Genomic DNA, 8,021 nt, shown 5'->3' with positions numbered 1-8,021 from the left:
GGTTAGAGTGAGGACCACAGAGGCAGACAGCTTCTGGGACAGGCGGGAGCCACAGAGCCACTGAGGCAGCACCCTTTTGGGGCCGCAGACATCCGGCACCCTCCCAGTCGGAGGACAGTGACCTGCCCTGCAGGGAGCGCCATCTTGGCTCCGGGACTCTGCCAAGCTTAGTCTCTACAGGTCAGAGTGGGGACCACGGGGGCAGACGGCTTCTGGGACAGGCAGGAGCCACAGAGCCGCTGAGGCAGCACCCTTTTGGGGCCGCAGACATCCGGCACCCTCCCAGTCGGAGGACAGTGACCTGCCCTGCAGAGAGCGCCATCTTGGCTCCGGGACTCCGCCGAGCTTAGTCTCTACAGGTCAGAGTGGGGACCACGGGGGCAGACGGCTTCTGGGACAGGCAGGAGCCACAGAGCCGCTGAGGCAGCACCCTTTTGGGGCCGCAGACTTCCGGCACCCTCCCAGCCGGAGGACAGAGACCTGCCCTGCAGAGAGCGCCATCTTGGCTCCGGGACTCCCCGAACTTAGTCTACAGGTTAGAGTGAGGACCACAGAGGCAGACAGCTTCTGGGACAGGCGGGAGCCACAGAGCCACTGAGGCAGCACCCTTTTGGGGCCGCAGACATCCGGCACCCTCCCAGTCGGAGGACAGTGACCTGCCCTGCAGGGAGCGCCATCTTGGCTCCGGGACTCCGCCAAGCTTAGTCTCTACAGGTCAGAGTGGGGACCACGGGGGCAGACAGCTTCTGGGACAGGCAGGAGCCACAGAGCCGCTGAGGCAGCACCCTTTTGGGGCCGCAGACTTCCGGCACCCTCCCAGCCGGAGGACAGAGACCTGCCCTGCAGAGAGTGCCATCTTGGCTCCGGGACTCCGCCGAACTTAGTCTGCACAGGACAGAGTGAGGACCACAGAGGCAGACAGCTTCTGGGACAGGCGGGAGCCACAGAACCGCTGAGGCAGCACCCTTTTGGGGCCGCAGACATCCGACACCCTCCCAGCCGGAGAACAGTGACCTGCCCTGCAGGGAGCGCCATCTTGGCTCCGGGACTCCGCCGAACTTAGTCTGTACAGGTCTGCTGACAGAGGATACTCAGAATCCCCAGAAGAACAACCTCTGAACAGAGACAACTATAACAACTCCAGAGATTACCAGATGGCGAGAGGTAAAGGTAAGAATCTTACTAACAGAAACCAAGACCACTCACCATCATCAGGACCCAGCACTCCCACTTCGCCCAGTCCAGGGCACCCCAACACACCTGAAAAACTAGACCTGGATTTAAAAGCATATCTCAAGATGATGGTAGAGGACATCAAGAAGGACTTTAAAGAACTACAGGAGAACATGGCTAAAGAGTTACAAGTCCTTAAAGAAAAACAGGAAAACACAACCAAACTGGTAGAAGTCCTTAAAGAGAAACAGGAAAACACATCCAATCAGATGATGGAAATGAACAAAACCATACTAGACCTAAAAAGGGAAGTAGACACAATAAAGAAAACCCAAAATGAGGCAACACTGGAGATAGAAACCCTAGGAAAGAAATCTGGAACCATAGATGCAAGCATCAGCAACAGAATACAAGAGATGGAAGAGAGAATCTCAGGTGCAGAAGATTCCATAGAGAACATGGGCACAACAATCAAGGAAAATGGAAAATGCAAAAAGATCCTAACTCAAAACATCCAGGAAATACAGGACACAATGAGAAGACCAAACCTACGGATAATAGGAGTGGATGAGAATGAAGATTTTCAACTCAAAGGACCAGCAAACATCTTCAACAAAATTATAGAAGAAAACTTCCCAAATCTAAAGAAAGAGATGCCCATGAACATACAAGAAGCCTACAGAACTCCAAATAGGCTGGACCAGAAAAGAAATACCTCCCGACACATAATAATCAGAACAACAAATGCACTAAATAAAGATAGAATACTAAAAGCAGCAAGAGAAAAAGGCCAAGTAACATATAAAGGCAAGCCTATCAGAATTACACCAGATTTTTCACCAGAGACTATGAAAGCCAGAAGATCCTGGACAGATGTTATACAGACACTAAAAGAACACAAATTCCAGCCCAGGCTACTATACCCAGCCAAACTCTCAATTAACATAGATGGAGAAACCAAAGTATTCCACGACAAAACCAAATTCACACATTATCTCTCCACGAATCCAGCCCTTCAAAGGATAATAACAGAAAAAAACCAATACAAGGACAGGAACCACGCCCTAGAAACAACAAGAAGGTAATCCCTCAACAAACCTAAAAGAAGACAGCCACAAGAACAGAATGCCAACTTTAACAACAAAAATAACAGGAAACAACAATTACTTTTCCTTAATATCTCTTAATATCAATGGACTCAACTCCCCGATAAAAAGACATAGACTAACAAACTGGCTACACAAACAAGACCCAACATTTTGCTGCTTACAAGAAACTCATCTCAGAGAAAAAGATAGACACTACCTCAGAATGAAAGGCTGGAAAACAATTTTCCAAGCAAATGGTCTGAAGAAACAAGCTGGAGTAGCCATTCTAATATCAGATAAGATTGACTTCCAACCCAAAGTCATCAAAAAAGACAGGGAGGGGCACTTCATACTCATTAAAGGTAAAATCCTCCAAGAGGAACTATCAATCCTGAATATCTATGCTCCAAATACAAAGGCAGCCTCATTCATTAAAGAAACTTTAGTAAATCTCAAAGCACACATTGCACCTCATACAATAATAGTGGGAGACTTCAACACACCACTTTCACCAATGGACAGATCATGGAAACAGAAACTAAACAGGGACACAGTGAAACTAACAGAAGTTATGGATCAAATGGATCTGGCAGATATCTACAGAACATTTTACCCTAAAACAAAAGGATACACCTTCTTCTCAGCACCTCATGGTACCTTCTCCAAAATTGACCACGTAATTGGGCACAAAACAGGACTCAACAGATACAAAAACATTGAAATTGTCCCATGCATCCTATCAGATCACCATGGACTAAGGCTGATCTTCAATAACAAAATAAATAATAGAAAGCCAACCTTCACGTGGAAACTGAACAACACTCTTCTCAATGATACCTTGGTCAAGGAAGGAATAAAGAAAGAAATTAAGGACTTTTTAGAGTTCAATGAAAATGAAGCCACAACATACCCAAACTTATGGGACGCAATGAAAGCATTTCTAAGAGGAAAACTCATAGCTCTGAGTGCCTCCAAAAGGAAACTAGAAAGAGCACACATTAGCAGCTTGACAACACACCTAAAAGCACTAGAACAAAAGGAAGCAAATTCACCCAAGAGGAGTAGACGGCAGGAAATAATCAAACTCAGGGGTGAAATCAACCAAGTGGAAACAAGAAAAACTATTCAAAGAATCAACCAATCAAGGAGCTGGTTCTTTGAGAAAATCAACAAGATAGATAAACCCTTAGCCAGACTCACTAGAGGGCACAGGGAAAGCATCCTAATTAACAAAATCAGAAATGAAAAAGGAGACATAACAACAGATCCTGAAGACATCCAAAACACCATCAGATCCTTCTACCAAAGGCTATACTCAACAAAACTGGAGAACCTGGATGAAATGGAGAAGTTCCTAGACAGATACCAGGTACCAAAGTTGAATCAAGATCAGGTTAATGATCTAAACAGCCCTATATCCCCCAAAGAAATAGAAGCAGTCATTAATAGTCTCCCAACCAAAAAAAGCCCAGGACCAGATGGGTTTAGTGCAGAGTTCTATCAGACCTTCAAAGAAGATCTAATCCCAGTTCTTCACAAACTATTCCACAAAATAGAAACAGAAGGTACTCTACCCAACTCATTCTATGAAGCCACAATTACTCTGATACCTAAACCACAAAAAGACCCAACAAAGATAGAAAACTTCAGACCAATATCCCTTATGAATATTGATGCAAAAATCCTCAATAAAATTCTTGCTAACCGAATCCAAGAACACATCAAAACAATCATCCATCCTGACCAAGTAGGTTTCATCCCAGGGATGCAGGGATGGTTCAATATACGGAAATCCATCAACGTAATCCAGTATATAAACAAACTCAAAGACAAAAACCACATGGTCATCTCGTTAGATGCGGAAAAAGCATTTGACAAGATCCAACACCCATTCATGATAAAAGTCTTGGAAAGATCAGGAATTCAAGGCCCATACCTAAACATGATAAAAGCAATCTACAGCAAACCAGTAGCCAACATCAAAGTAAATGGTGAGAAGCTTGAAGCAATCCCTCTAAAATCAGGGACTAGACAAGGCTGTCCACTTTCTCCATACCTATTCAACATTGTACTTGAAGTCCTAGCCAGAGCAATTCGACAACAAAAGGAGATCAAAGGGATACAAATTGGAAAAGATGAAGTCAAAATATCACTTTTTGCAGATGATATGATAGTATATATAAGTGACCCTAAAAATTCCACCAGAGAACTCCTAAGCCTGATAAACAGCTTCGGTGAAGTAGCTGGATATAAAATTAACTCAAACAAATCAATGGCCTTTCTCTACACAAAGAATAAACAGGCTGAGAAAGAAATTAGGGAAACAACACCCTTCTCAATAGTCACAAATAATATAAAATATCTTGGCGTGACTCTAACTAAGGAAGTGAAAGATCTGTATAATGAAAACTTCAAGTCTCTGAAGAAAGAAATTCTAGAAGATCTCAGAAGATGGAAAGATCTCCCATGCTCATGGATTGGCAGGATCAACATTGTAAAAATGGCTATCTTGCCAAAAGCAATCTACAGATTCAATGCAATCCCCATCAAAATTCCAAATCAATTCTTCAACGAATTAGAAAGTGCAATCTGCAAATTCATCTGGAATAACAAAAAACCTAGGATAGCAAAAACTCTTCTCAAGGATAAAAGAACCTCTGGTGGAATCACCATGCCGGACCTAAAGCTCTACTACAGAGCAATTGTGATAAAAACTGCATGGTACTGGTATAGTGACAGACAAATAGACCAATGGAATAGAATTGAAGACCCAGAAATGAACCCACACACCTACGGTCACTTGATCTTCGACAAGGGAGCTAAAAACATCCAGTGGAAGAAAGACAGCATTTTCAACAAATGGTGCTGGCACAACTGGTTGTTAACATGTAGAAGAATGCGAATCGATCCATTCCTATCTCCTTGTACTAAGGTCAAGTCTAAGTGGATCAAGGAACTTCACATAAAACCAGAGACACTGAAACTTATAGAGGAGAAAGTGGGGAAAAGCCTTGAAGATATGGGCACAGGGGAAAAATTCCTGAATAGAACAGTAATGGCTTGTGCTGTAAGATCGAGAATTGACAAGTGGGACCTCATGAAACTACAAAGCTTCTGCAAGGCTAAAGACACCATCAATAAGACAAAAAAACCACCAACAGATTGGGAAAGGATCTTCACCTATCCTAAATCAGATAAGGGACTAATATCCAATATATATAAAGAACTCAAGAAGGTGGACTCCAGAAAGTCAAATAACCCCATTAAAAAATGGGGCTCAGAACTGAACAAAGAATTCTCGCCTGAGGAATACCGAATGGCAGAGAAACACCTGAAAAAATGTTCAACATCCTTAATCATCAGGGAAATGCAAATCAAAACAACCCTGAGATTCCACCTCACACCAGTCAGAATGGCTAAGATCAAAAATTCAGGTGACAGCAGTTGCTGGCGAGGATGTGGAGAAAGAGGAACACTCCTCCATTGTTGGTGGGATTGCAAGCTTGTACAACCACTCTGGAAATCAGTCTGGCGGTTCCTCAGAAAATTGGACATAGTACTACCGGAGGATCCAGCAATACCTCTCCTGGGCATATATCCAGAAGATGTCCCAACCGGTAAAAAGGACACATGTTCCACTATGTTCATAGCAGCCCTATTTATAATAGCCAGAAGCTGGAAAGAACCCAGATGTCCCTCAACAGAGGAATGGATACAGAAATTATGGTACATTTACACAATGGAGTACTACTCAGCTATTAAAAAGAATGAATTTATGAAATTCCTAGCCAAATGGATGGACCTGGAGGGCATCATCTTGAGTGAAGTAACACAATCACAAAAGAACTCACATAATATGTATTCACTGATAAGTGGATATTAGCCCAAAACTTAGGATACCCAAGATTTAAGATACAATTTGCTAAACGCATGAAACTCAAGAAGAATGAAGACCAAAGTGTGGACACTGTGCACCTTCTCAGAATTGGGAACAAAACACCCAGGGAAGGAGTTACAGAGACAAAGTTCGTAGCGGTGATGAAAGGATGGACCATTTAGAGACTGCCGTATCCAGGGATCCATCCCATAATCAACCTCTAAACGCTGACACCATTGCATACACTAGCAAGATTTTGCTGAAAGGACCCAAATATAGCTGTCTCTTGTGAGACGATGCTGGGGCCTAGCAAACACAGGAGTGGATGTTCACAGTCAGCTATTGGATGTATCACAGGGCTCCCAATGGAGAAGCTAGAGTAAGTACCCAAGGAGCTAAAGGGATCTGCAACCCTATTGTTGGAACAACATGATGTACTAACTAGAACCCCGGAGCTCTTGTCTCTAGCTGCATATGTATCGAAAGATGGCCTAGTCAGCCATCAATGGAAAGAGAGGCCCATTGGACTTGCAAACTTTATATGCCCCAATAGAGGGGAATGCCAGGGCCAAAAGAATGGGAATGGGTGGATAGGGAAGTGGGAAGGGCGCTATGGGGGACTTTTGGGATAGCATTGGAAACGTAATTGAGGAAAATATGTAATAAAAATATTAAAAAAAAAAAAAAAAAAAAAAAAAAGGAGTTACAGAGACAGTGTGAAGCAGAGACTGAAGGAAAGACCATCCATAGACTGCCCCACCTGGCTAGCTATCTCATATACAACCACCAACCCCAGACACTATTGTGGAGGCCAGCAAGTGCTTGATGACAGGAGCCTGATGTAGCTGTCTTCTGAGAGACTCTGCCAGTGCCTGACAAATCCACAAGGAGAGATGCTCACAGCCATCCACTGGACTGAGCACAAGGTTCCCAATGAAGCTGCTAGAAAAAGGACCCAAGAAGTTGAAGGGGTTTACAGCCCCATAGGAGGAACAACAATGTGAACTAACCCCAGAACTCCTAGAGACTAAATCACCAACCAAAGAGTATACATGGTGGGATTCATGGCTCCAGCTACATATGCAGCAGAGGCTGGCCTAGTTGGTCATCAATGGGAGGAGAGACCCTGAGTCCTGTGAAGGCTCTATGCACCAGTGTAGGGGAATGCCAGGGCCAGGAAGCAGGAATGGGTGGGTTGGTTTTAAAAAGAGTTAGGCTGCAGTTATTTCTGTAAGACATCAATATCTACTGGATCTGGCTTCAAGTACTTAGGTGAGACACTTAGAGAATAGAGAATATTTTTCTGTCATGAGTAATTAAATCATTTGGGTGGGGCATAGTCATTACTATGTATTCCTTGCCAGCTGTCAGATAATTTTTTATACAATTCAAGATCATCTACATAAAGGCTACACTGACCACATTTGGCGGGGCCTTCCCACATCATGTTATTAATCAAGAAAATGCACCACAGACTTGCCCATGGGTCAGTCTGTTGAAGACAATTTTTAAGAAGTATTTCCTCTTTTACCAGGTAACCCCAGCTAATGTTAGGTTGACAGAAACTAAGCAGCGCACACATACATAAGGTGACTAACTGGTTCTGGGAAGGCCCGCATCCCAGGCAGCAAGCAATATAGCACAACCAGGAAAAGACCAAGTTTCAGAGGGTTGCTTGAGTGCTGACCTCCTGCCCAGCCAGGACCCAGAGTATTGAGCCTAAGGCATGTCCTGTTCTCAGGGGCCTGCCCATAGGCTTTTGTTGTAAGGGCAGAAAGTACCCATGAGGCTTCTTAGCACTTCTTCCCAGTTCTGACTCAGTACCCAGGGAAATGTTCTTAAGCTACACAACGTAAGGACAGTACTCAAGAAGACATCTTGTA

The sequence above is a fragment of the Mus caroli genome, unplaced genomic scaffold, assembly GCF_978045245.1.
Source record: "Mus caroli unplaced genomic scaffold, Mus_caroli_1 scaffold_2, whole genome shotgun sequence".
NCBI classification, from domain to species: Eukaryota; Metazoa; Chordata; class Mammalia; order Rodentia; family Muridae; genus Mus; species Mus caroli.
This window is presented reverse-complemented; position numbering follows the sequence as displayed.